The sequence below is a fragment of the Sapajus apella genome, unplaced genomic scaffold, assembly GCF_009761245.1.
Source record: "Sapajus apella isolate SASKATOON/1434 unplaced genomic scaffold, GSC_monkey_1.0 scaffold59, whole genome shotgun sequence".
Taxonomy (NCBI): domain Eukaryota; kingdom Metazoa; phylum Chordata; class Mammalia; order Primates; family Cebidae; genus Sapajus; species Sapajus apella.
In genome coordinates this window covers 10,927,649-10,948,574 of record NW_022436999.1, presented here as the reverse complement: position 1 = coordinate 10,948,574, position 20,926 = coordinate 10,927,649, and the positions used below count along the sequence as shown (strand labels likewise).

The 20,926-nt window shown below is 37.4% G+C and overlaps 1 long non-coding RNA gene across 3 annotated transcripts; it reads left to right on the top strand.

Moving 5' to 3' along the window:
• Positions 1-8,092: 8,092 nt before the first annotated feature.
• Positions 8,093-19,354, top strand: LOC116528599. Of its 3 annotated transcripts, none has more exons than XR_004259108.1 (4): positions 8,093-8,523; positions 9,646-9,769; positions 18,651-18,766; positions 18,878-19,273. It is a non-coding gene; the product is annotated as an uncharacterized LOC116528599 (long non-coding RNA). The 3 variants fall into 3 exon arrangements; XR_004259109.1 differs by having other exon boundaries at positions 8,295-8,545; positions 18,878-19,354; XR_004259110.1 differs by lacking the exon at positions 8,093-8,523 and adding an exon at positions 8,593-9,388.
• Positions 19,355-20,926: the final 1,572 nt, after the last annotated feature.

The window sequence follows — 20,926 nt, the reverse complement described above, 5'->3', positions numbered from 1 at the left end:
AACTGATCATAAAATATAGAGAGTTCTCATTATACTCCACACACAACCCTCTCTCCCAGGAACATTTTTGAACACCACACTGGTGTATTTGTTACAGTTGATGAACCTCCACTGAATATCATTATTACCCAAAGTGCATAGTTCATATTAAGGTTCATTCCTGGTGGTGTGTATTTTATGGGTTTTGACCAATGTACACTGACATATATCTATTATTGTCGTATCATACAGAGGATTTTCACTGCCCTAAAAAATCCTCTGTGCTCTGCCTATTCGTTCCTCCCTCCCACCAAAGCCCTGGCAACCACTGGTCCTCGTACTGTCCCCATAGTTTTGCCTTTTCCAGAGTGTCATATAGTATGTAGTCTTTTCAGATTGGCTTTTTTTCACTTAGGGATGGTCTTGTAAGTTTTCATGTCTTTTTATAGCTTGATAGTTCATTTATTTTAAGTGCTGAATAATATTTCATTGTCTGGTTATATCATTGTTTATGACCTATTTGCTTTTATTTCTAGTTTCAGTTGCTACGGCAAATTTTATTAATGTGTGTGCTCTCAGGAGAAGCTTCATATACTTCATATGATCCATCAAATAAAATATGGCAACTTCTAGTCTAGAATAAACTTCATCTATATGATATTGAGCTTTTTTTACATTGGAGGAGAAGATTATGAAAAAAATCTCATAATTTCTTAATTTATGTTACCCTATCTATGAGCTTTTCCCTCCACTGGAATCTAAACAGAAAGTTCTGAAGGTTACTAAATTTGTGATCCCAAATTTAGTGACTCTCTGTGTCTTCTCTTGTTGAGCAATGAGTTAAATACCTGTAGATAAAAAGTGCTGATTATGTTATTACTGATTCATGACAGAAAATCACCATCTGTTGCTAGTTTATATGACTTTACATTTACCACTCCTGCCAAGAGAAACGGAAGCTTTGTGGTTGTGCCCCGTCATAGTCAACTGTACAAATCAATTAAAAATGGTATGTAAGCATATAGATCACACAGCAGCTCTGAATTCTGAATGAAAAGATAACCCATGTATAGGTTGCACGCAAAAGTAGATGGGTGTTGGAAATATAACACCGATAGTCATACTGGGTGAGTGGGGAGGCCTAACCAATGATCAGTATCTTAGAAACATTTTGAGATTATTTATATGCCTTCAGACTACCCTTTTGTAGCTGCAGCAACTTGCAGAACCTGGTATTATTGAAGGTATAGTTAGTTGTGTAAAGAATATTGGGTTAAGATAGATGAGGCTTGTGTTCTGATATCAAGTCTTCCACTAATGAGCTCTAAAATAAATGTCAAGTCACGATTTCTTCAAACCTTCATTGTTGCATCTATTAGATGGGAATAGTAATACTCTTTTACCTATTTTTACCAGGTGGTTGTAGGAACAGGATTAATTCATTCCTTCATTAATGTAAGGAACGCTTTGAGACCCCACTACATATCAGTGCCATAAGTATGACAAGGTGATAGATGGAAAGACGTTTTGCAGAACTTTTGAAGACTTGCAGTGTTTTTGAAGACTACAGGATAGTTATTTTTATATTAAGGTCATATCAACTCTTTATGTTGACATATCAAAGTAATTGACACTTTTAGAGCTCTGCCAATCAATGGCCCATATTTCTAGAATGTCAATAATTTGTCTGAATTTAAGTTATGGTATAATGGTCTTTAGCTGTTCTGTCTCTGAGAAGATAGAAACAAAGTATTAGGTCCTAATTTTTTTTTTTTTTAACACTGATCATACAACAAATTGTAAATCCACGTTTTCAGCAGGTTCACCAACCTTTGAGTTGAATGCAAACATTTCTTTAGAACAATCTAACTTTGAGTGCAGGCAAAGTATTAATGGAATAGCTTTTCCTCCACCACGAAGTGGATTTGAATACAGTACTTAGAAAAATTCTTACCCTGCCAAAAAAGGTCCTTCAATCTACTTTATTGTTTTTCTTTTGAAGAATCAGTCTTGTCCATCTCTCTCCTCCCAAGTGACTTTCCTCACTCACATAATCATTTTCTTTATAAATGCCCTTTTATTATTGCCAGAAAAAAGTAAAGATTTAAAAAATCATTTTTAAGGTACATCCAAGATTTCATTGCAATATTTTATTTGTGTTCACAGTGCAAGATAAATCTGACTCTTTCTCAATTTTTTTTGGTCTTCATATGGCATCTGAAACAGTTGTTCACATTCACACATTTACGTTTCACCATATGCATACTGTGTGCAGCTCTGTTGTTTTAAAATATTTTATTGGTTTTCCTTTATATCTCAACTTTTGATGGGTGTCCTTGAAGAACTTTCATGAAAAAAATGTAAATGTGAATGATTCATTCATTTTGAACATATGTAGCTATTTCAGGAGATTTTCAGGAGATTTTACCCTACATGGAGTACACTGTTCTTAGCAGGGAATGTGCTTTATATTACTATTCTACTCACAGCTGGATGCTGCAGATGTGATTAACATTGTAAACATGTACTTTTTCTATTCTATGCTTACTTTAATACATTATTTATATGTACTAGACTGCTGGGTTTTGGTGGTTGTCAAAGGTAGTTAATTTCATAAATTTCACTTTGGCGGATAGTTAAGTATAACACGGTTTAGTATAAAATCTGGTCTTCCTGTAGTTTTCTAGGTCACTAGAAGAATTTCTTGGCAAATTGATTGTTGAAGGCCAGTTCTGTTGTAAGGTAGAAGCCACCCCGAACCTCTCCCAATGTTTCATTGGCATTTTTAGAGCTGGATGCTGTTATAGTTCCTCCTCTAGTTTTCCAGTAGAGAATTCCTATGTGGTCCAGAGGTTCAAGAGAGAGAAAAAAATTTTTTTCTCTTAAAGAATTGAATCTTTGTTTTAGAAACTTCTGACAATCTTCAGAACATTCCATGTGGGTGTCCTTGTGTTTCTCATAGTATGACTTATTGATTCATGGTGTCTCTTATTAAAGAAGCACGAATGTATCTCTTGCTGTTACCAGAACAAACAGCCGTAGAATGTAATGACCCATCCCATTTCTAAATTGACTTCTATCAGTGGATAATTTGTGTATAAGAAAAGGTGTGGAAATTTTTTAATTGTTAAAAACTAGAATACGTTTCTACCTTTTGTAGTCTTCAAGATTTCATAACAATGGTTTTAATGTATTACTATTCTATTATGTATTGTGTTTAAACAAGATCAATCAGTGAAATAATGTCAATACTTTGTTAGAAACGCCCTTTGAAAATGTTTGAAAATGTAAAACTTTACCTGTGACAAAGAATAAATTCATGATTAGAAGAATTATGCCGTGTTTCTTGTGCAAATAATACTTAAGGCAGATGTTCAGTCTCACAGTGATTTTGGAAAGCATATTTTATGCAGTCTAAACACTATTTCTGTATTAGATATTTAAATGCATGAGGATAAATTCTAATTGCTTTTTGTTTAAAACAGAAACATAGAAGACGCATTAGCCCCAGTTTGTATAAAATGTCTGCTGCAACTGAATTCATGATAGTTCATGAAAACTGAAAATCATTCCAATTTTGTAAAACTGCTGCTACTGGTTTTATCAATAAAGTTTTAGCAGATGGCTTATATGTACATGTGTGAAAATTTTTTATGTTAAAAAAAGATACAGTTTTGCAGCATCAACATGCAAATTTTATGGGCCTGAATGATATTGCTTATTTTAGTGTATACAAAAACCATTAACTTCAAAACCATACCAACTGCAGACATATATATTAGAATTATTTGGTTTCAGGGTGCTGTAGGCTTGTATGGTGAACATATACAAATCAATAAGTATCAGTTCAAATGCTGACTTGAAGAACATCCGGTAAGTAAGGAGCTATATAAAGGTAAGGATCACATGAATTAACTAAATTGCATCTAAAGAGGATTCTGAGAAGGCAAAATGCAAAGTGTAGGTATTTATATACAAAAGTGTATGTCATTCCTCAATAGAGGAGCTCCTGTCCAGAACATTTTCCCCTCTATGAATACCCAGTTCTCCTAAGTTTGCAAGGCTCAGATGCAACAAGCTAGAAGGAGAGGGAGCTGAGCTATTATATTCAGACACTTACATAGCACTCAAAACATGGCTGACATCCCCCAAACAGAAAAGATTAGAGAAAAAAATCTATGGATGTTTCAGTGACAATTTTCGAACAATTAAAAAATTCGATATTAGTTGAGGCAATGCTACCTATTGTCATAACCCAAAATGTCAGTTGATTCACATAAGAAAGGTTTATTTTTCCCTAATCTGGGATGTTTTCGACCAATCAGCTTTCTTCCTAGCAGTATTTTAGGGACTGAGGCTCCTTTTGTGATCTGGTTGTTCAGAGTCCTTACAGACTTTGAAAGAATGTATTGTCATGAAATGGGGAAGGAAAAAAGACCTGAGAATCAAATGTGTTTTAAGGGACAGGCTTACAGGTTGTGCTCTTCACTTCTGCCCAAACCCCATTGGCTAGAACTAGCCCAGTGGCTCCACCTATATTTAAAAAGGCTGGAAATTGTAGTTTATTTGTATACCAAAGAAAATGAAACAGTATTGGTAAGACTCTCAGAGGTCAGTATATGGCATACTTAAAAAATTATTTGAACTGTTGCACTGGTGATTATTTATGAAAAGCTTGCCAATGGCAAGCTTATTGGTGCCTAAGTTCTTTCTAACCCATGACAGCACTAGAACACTATGGGCTGATTAAGGGTTCTCCTTCTACTTGTACATCCATAGTCACCTTAGATTTAGAGCATTTCAACACTGTGAAAGAGCATTGTTGCAAATAAAGACCACTTGAGTTCACATTTCCAAAGCCACAGGGCAAATAGTTTTGAGCTGGTAAGCTAAGCAAGGATGGCCATTTCTACGTGTGTATGTGCACTAGTAGGTACATACATATACGGCATACTGAAAACATTTAAGCAAATATAACTATGAGCAAAAGAAGAAGAATACAGAGGAAACATTTTCCCATATATGAATCTTAGAGTATGTCATCTGCTGAACTGAAACTTGGCAAATAATTACTATCTTGTGACATTGCTTCAACACAGGCTTACCCATTCTGAAATATTAAAATAATTGAGATGGCCATATATGACTCTGGTTCTTTCATTCTTTTTTTTTTTGTCTTTTGCAGTAATTAAAAAATTGACTATCTTGTGTAGCATTTTATTGATAAGTCAAATCACATTATATGTATTATAAGCTGCTTCATAGTCTCCTTACTGTTTCCCGGGGGTTGCTCCAGAAAGATTCAGAAATATGGCTCAAGGGGAAGCTTGGGTGACATTTCACAGTGCTCATAAATTTTAATGTGCATTCCACTACATAATAAAACATCTGATTCTTTTCAGCAAACAGATAAGAAGTAGGAGACAGAATTGGCATTATATCTATGGTCATCTCAAGGAGAGACAAGATTGAGTGGTGAGAAGATGGAATTTGGATACATTCTAAGGTAGATTGTATGGAATTTAACATTTTAAAATCCAAAATTGTTTAGTGAAAGATTTTAATCTTACAAGGAGAATTGCAGAATTTATCGAATTATATCTGAAGACATAAATAAGTCAAGATTAAAATCATACCTGTTTTCTAATTCCAGTTATGCCATTAAGCCATTCTGTGATCTGCATTACCTTGACCTTTCTTTCATGTCTTCCAACATTTGTTATATCTTGAGGTAGTCCCAGAGGAAGAGGAGATTTGGCAGTCATTTGGTGAGTTAAACTGACAATAGAAAATATTTCCTAGCCTATTCAGATAAAGTATAACACTAGACATACTGTCCATACTGGTTAAATTAGCTAGATGCTCCCAAATGCATTTTTTTTCTCCATAGAGATACAGCATGTGATTATGGAGGCTGATTTTACCTGAGGTAGAGGAGTATTTTAAGGAAAAATGAAACAGTTCATCTCAGAGGACTCACAACCACTTTGGAGGATGGAAAGAGGAGAATTAGGAAAATACATAAAATAACTTTAGGTGAGTATTTCCCAATGCTATTAAAATGCAGGTAGTGACCTTTAAGATGTTTTGAAAAGTAAAAAAAAAAAAGTCGCTTTATAAATACAATGTCTCATTAAGGGAAGAAAACTGTTTTCTGTATAATAAGCTTTCCCCCAGCCCCCTCTTCTACTTGAGTATCTGTAAAGACAGCAACTAGTGGCTGCCTTCAAGGTTAGTGTAAGTTCATGAGCTGGTAGCTATGTAGCTAGGATAAAAACAGGGACCTCAAACCAGGTATGGTGGATTCATCTATTCCCATGTGTTCTTGATTACTTTTGATGTACCAGGAACTGTGTGCTAGACACTGGGGACACGGCGTTAACCAGGTGAACTAGCTTAAAATCTGGTGTGATGAATATTGTGAAATGGGATTGGTAGGCTGAATTGGGAATGTAATTAGGGGGCTAATGTAGTCAGTGGGAGGCTGTCAGAGGAAGCTGCTATGAGGAAGTGGTATTTAAGCTGAGACATGAAAGCTGAGTAGGAGTAAGCCAGGTAAAAGGGAGGCACATTAAGAAAGAAGAAACGGCATGTACAAAATACCTTCGGCAAGTGGGACCCTTCCCTAAAAAGTCCAGCGTGACTGGACCTTAAAGAGCAAGGAGGAGAGTGTCATGAGATGAGCTGGACAAGAAGGCAAGGCTGATTGAGATATTAGCACCATCTTGCCCTTATTCTAACTAAGAAGGAGGTAGCAGTGATGTATTTCTGGCTAGGACCGTCTCCGGGATTTGAGATACCCATCTCAAAGCCCACTGCCATACCCAATAGCTGAAACTTTATCATCACATCTTCAAGGCCCTGTGGCTTATTATTACTTCTTCAGACAGTTTGATTTTAGGTTACCAGCTTTTTAAATCTTAGGCTAATAAACAGTGTACAGTAGGTGTTGAGAGAGCAAGCATGGGGCCCTGAGAGCTGTGGGCGGCTGGTGTAGCCCCTTCAGCCTCACAGAGTGCCAGCCACCACAGTAATCAACATAGCACTGCACAGCAACCTTGCCCTGGCTCCAAAGACAGCAACTTTTCTAATTGTTTCTCAGTAGGGCTCTCTTCTTTCCTTGGCATGACTCTACAGAGAACGAGGGACGTGGTGTATCTCTTCTTCAGTGTAATTCTCTCTGAAGATAGCCTTGGGCAACATTTCTGTACCAGACTTTTCGTCTTCCCTTCTTTAATTTGGCTTACTCGCTATCCAGATTGCACACTTTTGATGTTCTAATCATCTCCCATCCCCAAGAAAACAGCCCTATTTAACAACAACAACAACAACAAAAGCAATGTAAAACATAAAGACATAGCTGAGTGAGCTATGAGAAATCATGCAATCATCTGGGTAAATTTATACTGAAGTGTAAATGTACACTAAAGTATATTAAAGTGCTAGAACATGCACACCTCTAGTCTCCTTTGTGAAAAATACCTTTGCTTTTGTGCATGTTTATTTTAAAGAAGTTTACAAGTTGGCCTGAGTTTTTAATTAGCTGTTGGATCAAAATGAAGACTTTCTGTGTGAAGGACGTATTTTAGACCACGAGAACTTTTTTTTTTTTTTTTTTTTTTTTAAATCTGAGGCACCCTGCCAGTAGGCAGCCACAGACAGCCAAAAGGAATTAGACTCCAGGCTGATTTTTTGGATTAGTTAGTATATCCCTCCTCAGAATCTATCAAGTGCTCAAACCGGCAGACACAAACACGAACACACCAGGGAGGAGAGTCCCAGAGGCGGAAGATACTATATTGCTCATCCCCAAACGCCTCACCCCGGGTCACACCCATGAACTCATTCGGGTTTCCCTTCTCAGGGTTCTACTTCAAGGCGAAGAGTATCCCAGAGGAAGTGTCAGGGTCTAAAAAAAAAAAAAAACCACTGAGCCAAACCCGAAGCTCCCTCAGCCACTGCAAGTGCCGCCCCACCCCTCTTCTCCCCAAGCCCAACCTCCATAGGGGACACCGAACCATGGCTTGCAGAGAGTGACCTGCCCGGGGAGGCGGGGGGCCACTCACCTGCCGGGCCCGCGGCTCTCGCCCAGCCCCACCCCGCAGCCCACTCTGCCGGCCCCAACATAGGCGAGCGCAGCCCAGACCCCTCTGTCGGGGCTCTTTGTTCGCTGCCCCTCTGCGTTCCTGCTCTCCACCTTGCTCCCAGCAGCCCCCGCCAGCGCACTCGACCGACAGGAAAGTTGCTCCCGAGCTGTGGAGGGGCGTCATCGCCTCCTAGCAACGCTCCTAGCAACCGGGTAACATCTGCTCCCTCTGGTCCAATGCGAGCCGAGAACAGCTGCGCGCCCGCCTAGCGCTGCGAACCCGGAGTGAGAGGCGCTTCAGAGACTGGAGGGACGGACCTGCAGGAGCCAGGGCTGCCCGCCGAGCTGCAGTTGCTGCTGCTGCCGCTGTCAGCGCCCGACTGAAGAGTGACAGCCGCAAAAGCAGGAGTGAGCACCGAACCCCGCGCCTCTACCTAACAGGTGCATGCGCCGATCTGGTGAGTGGACCCAGCTCACAAGGTATGTCTGGACTCCTCCAGCCAGGTGCTTTCCTGCGAGGCTCGGAAGAGACTCCCTTCCTTGATGAGGGACGTGCTCCGGGATCCCACCCCGCCCCCAGCCATTGAAGAGTGGCCAAATGCTGGTCCCAAATGACCTGATTTGATTTTTTAAGTGTAAACCGTGGGGTTGGTTCTTGGGTGAAGATTCCCCTGCTCATAGCTATTAGGCTAGTGTTCGGAAGTTTTCAGTCCTTGTTTTTCCGTTGACTTGGCTGCCTATGTCAGTCTAGGAGAGCTGGAAGCAGCAAGCGCCCATAGAAAGCCTGTGGTTAAAGCTCAAACGACATAGTGTAGTCTCGACTAATTGAATCAACACGTATGGATAGCAACATTCTTTTTAGGTCCTCTTCTGGAAAGGGTCCATTTGGCCAAAAGCAGCCTTTCACTGTTACTCAACCTCCTGAAAAGTAACCATAGTAACTCACCTCTCTTTTGATGGGATCCTCCTTATTGGCTGCCTATCTTCCTTTGGAAAGCGCATCTCTCTAAATATAGAAGATGATGAGATCCGTAAGCATACATCCATATAGAAAAGGTGCAGTTAAACACGGCCCTTTAAAGAAAAGCTGTCTTCAAAGAAAAAGTAGCATTTGGTGATTTCAATTCTTGTGAGAAAGAATGTGCATTCCAAAGAAAGACCAGGCTTGTCTGTTTTGAGTTAACTGCTGGTTGTTACTTTAGAGGGAATACTTCCTGAAATTATATAAAATCTGGCGTTAAAATTTAAGAATTATTCTGATTTTTTAAGAAAAAATCATCCTACTGATAATCTTCCAAAAATAATCTCCCAAGTAAATAACTGGTAAGATGAGTTATTCAGTCATTTCTAAATTTCTTAGGATAGTTAAGATTCCTCGTGTTTAAATTTAAATCTGGAGAACACTGAAGTGATTGTGTGTGTTTGAAGGTTTATCTGTCTATCTGGTCCAGACCAATCCCATCTCAAATATCTTAGATAGTATCCTCCTGCTGCAGGCTTTCTCCTGACTTGAGAACCAGTTCATGTTAGTGCAGTCCTGACTCGCCCGATGTTATTTGTGTCTGTCTCCTTGTTTCAAGATCTCAGGTAACCATTCATGAGCCTGAGGCTGTGAGAAATGCTTGCTGTGCAAAGGGGAACTCTCACCAGATTTTCTGAAGCTGTTCTAGAAATACACTTTTCGGATTGATTCAGCATTACCAGGTAATTGCTAGCTTAAAAGAAATGACTGTTTAAATATGTATCCAGAGAAATGAATGCTCATGTAGCATTACAAGATCAATGTAAGGGGTTGTTTATATAGAAGGTTGCTGGGTAGAAGTCAATAGAGGTTTTCTGTAAAAAGGACATTTGTGGGCTGGCAGATTTTCGTCTCTAAGACCCATGTGAATAGGGTGGGCCAAATTAGGTAGCCTGGCTCCGGGAACATGCCAAGCGGAAGCCTACTGAGCACACGAGTGCATGTTTGAATGAAGGAAGTGAAGAGAACTCTCCAAGTTGCAGAAAGAGATTATTGTGGTGTTTCAAATTTAATTTGCATGAAGTCAGGATGGTAGAAACCTATGAGAGTTCAACATTTTAAACTCAATTTTCAAGACTGAATACGTCTTAAATGAGTGTTTAACCCTCCAGCATTACGTAGCTTTCACATGTACTGTGTCCTTCCCATAGGTAACCAGCCTAGCAAATTACAATCAAATTTATAAAAATATACCATGCTGCATTTCATCCCATTTCTTTCCTCCCTTTATAAAAATAAATATTTCACAACTTTTATTCAGAAATCTATTTGAAAATTTTTTCTGGTCTACTGGTACAGATTTGTAAACACTACGAGACTTTAAGATTATTGGTCTCTGTAGTCACTTATTTAAATATCTGTAGTTTAATAATTTTAAGCCTTAAAAATTAGCATTCGAAGGGTCAAAAATGTTCATTTTCTTAGCCCTTAGCACCATCCACCATTCTCCCTTCATCTATCATACTGACTGTATTTTATGGTGAGTAAAAAACCCAAGGAAACCAATAATATTTAACGTCATCTGCCATGAGATGTGTACAGAGTTCCATTCATGCTTTTAATTTGAGAAAAGTTTGAGTAAAGCAGCCACAATCATTGGTTCATGTGGATGCATTAGTTGTGTGATTAGTAATTTATACACAGCCTATCTCTTATGCCATATGCATAAAAGTTGAAGATCATTCAATGCCCTTTAATTTACGTGAATCAGTTTGCCCTTTTGTTGAGACCACTGCCACAATCAAAAAGGCCAATGAAAGAGGTTCTTAAATTTTAATTTTGATTCTATCATAAATGTTTAATCTGCGGAATATATCCTGTGCAACATTGATAAACAGGTCTATTTGAAAAGTCATTCATCAGAAAAATTTATGGTGTCTAGCTTTGAATAAATAAAAATAAATCAAATGGTATCATTATAATATCCATGTTTAATCCTGGAGACAATGGTGGTCCAAAGTTAGAGTGTGGCAAAAAAATCCACTTCTTTTTATTTAAGGATCTAGCCACCCTCATCAATTCGAACACCAGCTGCACTTGTATATGTAATGGGTTATAAAGGGGGCATGTACTCAGGAGTGTAAGATTTGGATAAGGCTGAGATCATGCAGGTTAAAACTAAACCAAATTCTAATTTCAGTCTTTTTTACTCATATACTCTATTTGAAAGTTTTTAGGTATGTGTGAAAATCTTATGTTCAATTTTATGTCATATAAACTTCATGGAATTCAGAAGATGCCTTGCTGCACAGAGAGATGTTGAAAATTTTATCAAGAGGTTGAGGCCCTTACCTCCATACCTGGGCTCTCTACTGATGACTCAGGTCAGCTGGCATCCCAACAATAACTCTAAAGCCAAGGAATCATCAGTTCAGATTGCTCTATTCGTCAAAGCAATATGCCTCAGAAACCTAGAAAAAGCTAAACTGCTAACTCTGAAGTAGTGGTAGGAGTAAATTGATCACAACCATTCAGCAGTAAAGGAAGGATACCTTTGAGTTTTGGGAGGAGCCAGCCCTTGTCGATTCTTTTTCCTTTTTCTTTTTAAGTTGTTTATCTAAATAGTATTAATACATTAATGTTTACCTTTTGCAGTCTAACACAATTGTTTTTTATATTTTCCTTTTTCCTAATTAAATTTATACAAATAGGCTAATAACAGAACCATCCAATTTACTGCAATAATTCTCAGCTGGAGGGAAGGGGTGGTGAAAGTATATTACTGAAAAGCAGTAAGAGCTAACCAGTGTTGTACTCAATATTGTGAGATAGCCTTATATTTAGAAAACAAAAGAACAACAGAAAGTAAAGTGTAGCAAAAAGGCTTCTTGGTAGAAATACAAGAATTTTCTAAATATCAGTGGTGCTTAGATGGACAGGAAGAACAAGTTTGAGGCTGGGAAGTCTGCTCCGCAGCTGTATTTCGGAGTGTATATTATTTTTGAAGTGCTTATGAAAAGGGAGCATGTGTAAAGAACATCAAGAAAAGTTGGAAATATTGTAAAGAGAGTCAAGACTCAAGAGCCTAGAATCTCAATTCTGTCTCCGTGTGCTCCTCATTTTACTGCTTTATGGCTCATTGTCTTTCTATTTAATTTGGGGGATGACTACAAGCTTAAGTAGATTTATTGAGCTTGAGCATAACACAATGTAATGAAGTATCTATAGCTCTTTAAAAAACCTTTTATGTTCATGGGTACTTGTGCAGGATTGTTACATGGGTGAATTGTGTCACTGGGGTTTGGGCTACAGGAGGTTTGTACCCTCACCCTCCTCCCTCAGATAGGCCTCCCTGTGTTTGTTTTTTGTGTTCATGTGTACTCAGTGTAGCTCCCACTTATAAATGAGAGCATGCAGCATTTGGTTTTCTGTTCATGTGTTAGTTCACTTAGGATAATGGCTTCCAGCTCCATCCATGTTGATGCAAAGGACATGATTTCATTCTTTTTTATGGTTGTGTAGTATGGCTGTGTGCCATACTACATGGAAGCACCTATAGCTCTTTAGAGAAAAGGTACCCTGTGAATGAAAATTATTTCACCACTAAAGCAACTCCAGGTGAAACACAAATCAGGTACCATATGAGTGAGGGCAGAGAGTCGCCCAACTCCAGGAAAATCCTTGTGTGTTTTAAAGTGAGTAAAATTAATGATTAGTTCAATCTTAAGATTTTTACAACCCTTCTGTGATAGCAGAAGTGACATTGGCCTGGATAGATGTTTTTGCTAACATACACAAGCATAGAGCAGTGGTGGTGATATAAAAGTGGAAGACAATGTGAGTGATAGAGATCAGGTACTTTTAGAAAGGCCACTGTTATCCAAAGGTTAGGGATTAAAACCCTCTTCTTTGAGCACCAGTCCTGATTATTGCAGGAAGTTGTAATACCTGTCTAGCATATCTCCAGGTATGGGTTTCTTGGAACCCATATACTACAATGTGGTTCCAGGAAAACAGTGTTTTTTTTTTTTTTTTTTTTTAATTCATTGCTACTTTCCAAGGTAAAAGATGGGGTAAAAGGTAGCATCCTTCCTTAAAATCAGGAATGCAATTCTTGGGGGGAGGGTGGTGGAAAATCACAAAGTTTACCCAAGATGCCTCCTGCACTTGGCCTCTATCATAAGCAGGGCCAGATAATGGCAACAGTTGGCTTTGGTGCAGCATCTAAGGGAACCTAATGTGTTCTGTTTGGTTCAGAGACCATTACCATCGGAGCAGGATAGGCTTGTGGAACTGGTGGGGTTTTCTCTACTATTCCATGCTTGTGCTTGGGGTTATCCCAAGGGACATGGATGCACTCTAATATCAGGCAATGCTGCTAGTATCTTGAGAAAACTTCAATTCAGTGGCTCTCAGTATCCTAGAAGTTCCTAAGAAAGTCTTCTAGGAGCTGCAATTTGTTGGTAATTCTAAACTGCCAGCAAAGTCAATATTGTGCTTGGGGTGGATGATAAATCTGAAGAAACAGATTGCTCCATTGATTCAGAGATAAAACCTGGCTCTGAGTTCTGCTACCATAAAGCGTATTATCCAGAAAGGTGCTAGGCAAGGGGGTTATGAGAGAGAAGAAAGGTGGCTGATGGAATATTGTTAACCATCAGCAGAGCCAAAGGTCTCCAGAAGGCATAGCATTATAGCCTTGAACTTTGCACTTATCTACCTTCTTGAATACACTCATGAATCCTTCATGCAACCCATGCTTAGCACTAAAGAGAGGATCAATGTCTTAGGTATAATATAATGCTGCTGAGCAGGATATGTACTTATTTCAAAATGAAGTCACTGTAATAATAATGTAACAGTTATTGAGCAGGCATTATGAGCACATGTGACAGGCACTGAGTAACTGCTTTTTAAACATCATCTCTTCTAGTTCCTGTAAAACTCAATGAGTTTGATATTGTTCCCCTGTTTGACAGATAAAGAAAACTTAGGCTCTTTGAGCTTAAATATCTTGCCCAAATTCAGTAAGCAAATAAACTGTAGAGCTGGTATTTGAACTAATGCTGTCAGACAGAACTAGAAGGTTATGCTGAAGGATTTTAAACCATGCAGCAAGACTGCAGAATATGGTTAGCAGGGACAGATGGGGTAACTCTTTCTAAAAACTGTGGTCATGGTCCTTGAGGAAATATCTCCAGTAGCTTTGCCATCAGCAAAGCATTATTTAGATAGATAGGGACAATTGTACTTTTTAAGGTTCGTGCCAGGCTAACATATTACAAAGAAAAATCAGTAAGAGATAGTGAAGCTGAGGTGCATGATTTATCTGTAACACAAGTCAGTTGTTGATCTGAGATAGAACTCACCTTCTTTCTCCTCATTGATCAGCCTCCACCCCTTCTGTCTGTGGGTAGGATGCACACATCTAATAGGATGGTTTCAATTCTATTTTTGCAATGTTTTGATTTAAATGCTGTGGGGAGAAATGAAACCAAAGTAAAATTAAGATATGTTGAACTCATCTCTTCTTCACCATGTCTCCAGCTCTTCAGTTTTGGACAAAGAATGGATTACTTTGACAGGAGTTGTTCTTTTTACTGTGGTCTGTTATCTCAAAGTGTTTGTAAATTAATTTGCTGATGTTTCCTTAATGTACTGTCCCTGGGCCATGTACCAAATGAAATCACTTGTACGATAATAGAATTTTAGTTTTCTGGAGGCAGAAGCAGAACAATAAGGAAGAGCATTTGAGCAATCATTTGTAATTACATTTTAAACATTTATTTAAATAATTGTATATAAATTACATTGCTAGAACTCTAATGACAGGAATGGTCACTCCGTTCTGTAACTTGAAATTTGTTGCTTATTGATGTTTTATACTACCAGATACACTGAGCCTAGCACAGATATTTTATGTGCCCAGAGGATATAGCATTAGAAACAGCGTGAATATTCAAGCCAGCATTAGCCATTTCACTTTCAGAGATAAATTTAGGCTCAGTCTAATTCAGTTTTGTAATTTACATACTGTTCTGAGAGCTCAGAACACTCAGAATATGAAGACATAAAGTCATTTCATTTTTTTTTTCTTGTCTATTTCATCACCTTTATTTGAATAATAGGCTGGGCTGAGTTTGGCCTTTTAGTTGCAGGAGAATGATAACAGATTTACACATGTTTACTGAATCATAACAACAAAACTTCTGTGGATAGTCAGATCAGCTTTAATGAATTATCCAGATGATTACTTGTATGTTTCAAAAAACTTTTACCCCTCCTTCACCCAAATTGCATGACCAGTGTTAATACACCAGAAATATCTGGAGTCGTTATAGAATCCATACTACTTTTTTTTCAACTTCACCATTTGCAATATCTTCTTAACAGTTTTTTAACTGTCTGATTATAACCTAGTATCTTTGGGGGGCAGGGTGGTGGAGTCTTTGAGTCAGACATAGGAGGCCAGGCTAGGCTTTGCTTCTATGTGGTAGATTTGTGACTATTGGCACTAATAAGGTCTATGATTTGATTGAATGTTTACTATATTCTAGGCACAGTGCCAGTCACTTTCTCTGAATTATTTCAATGATCCTTTGAGCCAGTGTTATTTCTATCCTTACTTTACAAATGAGATTTCTAGAGAGTTTATGTAATTTGCTTAAAGTCACACAAATAAGAAGCAGCAGAGCTGGAATTCAGACCACTTCCATCTGACTTCAAAACCCAAACCCTTAGCCACATACCAGAATGTAAATTACTGAAGTCTTCTGGACTGTATTTTTCTCATCTGGACACTGAGGAGGCTGAGCCAGGTGATGGATACATAATTATCAGCTCCGAATTTTTTGAGTTCTAATCCAGCCAAGCAAACAGATGTAGTAACTTATGTTTGCTATATATTTTAACCTAAAAGTGGCTAGAACCATCCTCCAAAATTGATACTGAAAACATTTCAAATAGCTAAACAGCTTGCAAAAAGGTAATTGTCAAACTGATACCAGTGTGAAGGCTTTTTAGCACTTTAACAACCCATGGGGGTATGTTTTAAGAACAATAAACTAAGTGGCTAAATGTGTTGCCCACGGAGGAGCTGAGACTCAAATCTAGAATTCCTGAGAATTTTCTCTGCATTTCAGGATCTGATGCATTCAGTATCTTAGGCTAACTGCTTGACAACAGGCAGACAATCTTTATGAAACTCGGAATCATTTGATATGTTTTTTGGTCTTGATCTGTTAAATCAGAATGTCTTCCCTGAAGGTGCACTGGGGATCCAGAATTATAAGTTTCTTTGACTTTTGGTTCTCTAATCTGCCACCTGTCCTCCTTTGTATCACTCGTTAAAAGATTGTTAATTGGTCATAAATGCTGCAGACATTGCATTACGTTGGAAGTAAAAATGAGCAGACCTTTTAAAAAGATACATATAAGAAAGTCACATTTGCTTATGATAGTTACTCTTCTCATTTTCTAGTCTTTCCTCACTGTCACCTACACTATAGTACTTCATTAGACCTTGTTAAAAACAATTAGTGACCTGCCCAGCTGTAATGCTAATAATAGCCATTGATGTGTCTTAATGTGAACCCAGGAAAGTGACTTCGTTCTTCACTATTTAGTTAAAATGCAGTCTGGCTTTGTTCATAAGACTGAAGTATCTAAGCCAATGTAGGGAAGCAATAGCAACAATGACAACAATCAAGCCAATCGCCTGGCATTCTGATGATATGGCAATCAGCTGATTGACTGAAGGTTCTGTTCTTAACTTGTTGCCATAGCGCTACTACTACACCTGCTGAATGCTGCAACCTAGAGGCTCTAGAAATGCAATCCCAGAACAGCAGCATCAGCATAACCTGGAAATTTGTTAGAAATGCAAATTCACTGCTCCTAGCCCAGATTTATTGAATTAGAAACTCTGGGGGTGGGACCCAGCAATTTGGTTTAACATATACTCCTGATAATTCTGATGCTCACTAACATTTGAAAACTGCCATTACATCAATTAGTTAAACACTTTAAAAAGAAGTGCAAGTAATTGTCACAGGGATAACTCAAAGCTTCACCTAATTATTTGATTAAATTCTTCAAAAATATACCAAAGAAAATGCGGTTTGCTAACAGCCCCTGAGAAAACTAGGTTCAGTGATGCTTTCTTTGTTTTCTATACATCAGTTTTGTTATTATTTCCTAACCTTTTGATATCAGTGAAAACTTTTATGTAAGCTGAATTTGCTTATTGAATTCAGGGATTGTGCATGTATAGTAGCAACTATTGTCTTTGCCTCAGTTCATTTGTGAATTAGCATGACATATTCATTTCTTCTAAGATTACATACCCCCTGTGTTTTAAAATTCTTCATTCCCTTAACAAACCATAAGAATGCTAACTTAAGGCTCTCTTGGGTTAATAATCCACAGTGATGCCTGTGAAAATAGAGAATGCTTGGGAGTGATTTTATAGCTTTTCTTACTGATTCAGGAAAATCCTCTGGCTACAAAAAGTTGCAGGAAGCTTTTATAGCTCAGATGCCACTGGGTTGGAGGACAAACTAGAAAAGGCAAATTCTTGAACACATTTTAAATATTTAAGCTTAGAAAAAATTAAGATTTTATAGGAAAAAACATCAAATGTCTTGCTGTAGATTTATTTAACTAACAAATTATTCATTATTTTGTGAACTAAATGGTTTCAACATATAGAAATATTTGAGGGTGTGTATTAAGGATAAAATAAATTATGTTTAAGGATTAACTTTCTTTCTGGCCTGGTTTCCTGAGGTTGAATGAGTATTGAACTGGACTCAATTTGTTCTCTAAATTCATTCAATGCTTTCTCTAGGAAGCTGCTTGTCCTTAGCTTTTAATGTAGATCTTGCCTCCTTTTTGTGATATGAGTGCCACCTAGAGTACACTCTAGGAACTCCTTTAAGCACTACCTTTAAACGATTACTGAAAAATGGCTTTGGAAATCCATCCTTCCTTAAACAAGTCAGAACCTCCGTAGCAATAGTATTTTAAAGGAGAAAACAAAGATCTTCACTTTCAGGAATATAACAAGGTCAAGTTTGCCAGTCAGAACGTTACCTAGATCTTTCATTTGCTTATCCGTTAAACAGTGTGTTAGGACGATGGCTATACCATATCATAGCCTATAGATACAGTGTTATTTCTTTAAAGTGTAATTGGGCTACCAATTATTTTATGCCAATTTGATTAACCTAGTAGCACTAAATATCTTCTCTATATTAGGCAGTTTAACTAAAAAAATGATGAAAAATTTCTTATCTCCTCCTATTACATTCAATTTTAAGTTTGGGTGTGTTTTGATATAAAATAGTATGAAATAAAATAGCATATTGGTATTTAACTTCTGAGCGGCCGCATAAGGAAGTAAACATAAGTATCTTATCTGGAATGTCTATTTTGGGTCTGAATAACGGTATTTTAGTGTCTGCAGGCTTTTCAATCACAGGGCAATTGGCACTGCTTTACCACGTTGAAGGGAGAATACCAATTTCTGGGATCACCAGTTTATTTTTACAGATAAAATTTATATTATTAAATCCTATTTGCCACAATAAAATATGACCTTTCCCAATTATTTTATTTGTTTAGCTTATCCAACAAAAGTATTAACATATACATTAACAACGTCGAAAGTAGCCTACTTTAAGAGAAAATATGCAGAAGAAGAAGATTTACATCAAGATTACCATGGCTATTTTCCAAAAGTAAGGGTTTACTTATTATTATTTTTTAATTTTTATAAATGTTGTCAACAGTAAAAAGCCATAGTTTTTGTTTTTCTAAATATGGATTTAATGATCGTGTTTGCTTTCCAGCACCTGATATTGCCTGAGGACAGAACTTGCATTCTCAAACTTTCTCTGGAGAAGCTCAGGTTTCTTGAAGACCCAGAAACCTACTTAAGAAGGTCTGTGTTAATTAACAATTTGCTGAGGAAGATACATCTAGAGACGGAGAAAGAGAGCTATGAATACTTTAAAGAAGCTCCCTGTTGTAAGACTTCATATTCTGATACAAGAAAACGGCTGAAGTTTATGGTACAGGAATGCTGTTCTCAGTCTCTCTATTATGAAGAACTGCATTCATATCATATTGTGCCTTATGCTTCGGAGAATGCCATTTATGAAATGGGCTACACTAGCAGCCACTTGGAGCAAAATTCTCAGTTGCTTATTTATAAAATGAATTAAAGTAACTGTTAAGTTCATTGATACTTTGTTTCTAAATGCCTGAACTGTTTATAGTGAAGATGTTAATATAAGGCACTCATGATCAGTGCACTTGATATCAAAGATGAGATGCATGCTGAACTGGTTGGAGAGAACAATGGTTATATTACTCAGCAGTCCTTAGAATCATCAAATTGAATAGAAAAAATGTTCACATATTATAAAGCGGTGAATTAGTGCTTTAGAAGCAAAGATTTTTTTTTTTTTTGAAATATAAGATGTGTAGGAAGGGACCTACGTTAAACTATTATACAGATGAAAAATGTTCTGTTATGCCCCTATTTCCAAATTCTGCCACTCTTACTGGAAAGTAATGAGAGTAACAGGTTAAATTGATAAGGCCATGTCCCTGAGGATGCAGGGTGGGACACATTTGATTTTCTGTAAATGACATGAGGAAGGGTTGGTTCTTTCTGAAGTGCTTTGACTTTTCAAGCATTGTGCCAAATAATAGTTTGACACCATTCTCCTTTTACCATTAGTAGCAATTCAAGTTGGGGCAAACATACTGCAAATACACTGCTGAATGTAACAACCAGATTACTCCAAACTGATTCATTTTACTATTTTATGGGGAGGGCTTAGACTTTTCTCTTTAAAAGTGAAATTTAATAAAATAGCCTTGCAGAAAGGCTCATCTGTAAGTTCTACAGGTTGGTTAAATTTTGTGGTGGGCCTTTATTTAGGAGTTTAAATTTTATTTATTTAATTTTTTTATAGGCTGTGGAGCTCAGGAAAAGGGTAGGCAGGTAAAATTTGTTTTTAGTGAGTTGATAATTTTTTTAGAAACCTTATCTGCAAAAATTAATGAGAACAACAAATTCCACATGATGTTATTTCTTCATCTAGCTAAGAGTACATTTAAGGCTGCCTGGATGAAACTTTGCACTGATTTTTGTATAGTAGTTGATCAGTCACTATTTGACAAATTGTTTCAGAATGAATATGGTGGTGAAGTTTAGATAAGTCACTATGTTCTGCAGTTTGACAGATAATTATTTAACAAGTTGGATAGATTCATGAAATTGTTTGAAGTGGTTCATAATGTTCTTTCAGGTTTGAGACAGATGTCTTATTTCAGTGTCTGAAGTTTTGTCCTGTGGAGCACATCGTTTAAAGAAGTGTCATGAACTGATAAAACAGAGTGGAAAAACTAGGTGCCAAAGGTGTATTTAAGAAGATACCAAAGATTCAAAGATGATAGGAAGTCTATGGTAGTGAAGATAGGAATCTAAAGTACGGATTGCACAGGACATAGGAGAACATTGTTAAAGGGGTTTGGAATGATTTGCTTACTAATGTGTTTTCAGAACACTTTATACATAATAATGATAATCAAGGGTACTGCTTTAAATGAAGATACTACAGACTTTTAGGAATCATAGGCCTTTGAAAAAAATCTATGTATGGTTACCTGTCAACAAAGTATCTTCCCTAGGTGGATGCCAACTTGTAACCAAGAAGACCTTCTTCTATTCAAGAGAAATTTTGTTTTAGTTTTGATTCAATGCCTGGTCCCTCTAATTAATCACTGGGGTGATTAATAGAATTCAGTTAGTATAAAGAATATTGGTTCCCTAATTAGCCTGGGTTGTTGAAGACCACATAGATATATTATTGATAAGACTGTGAGGC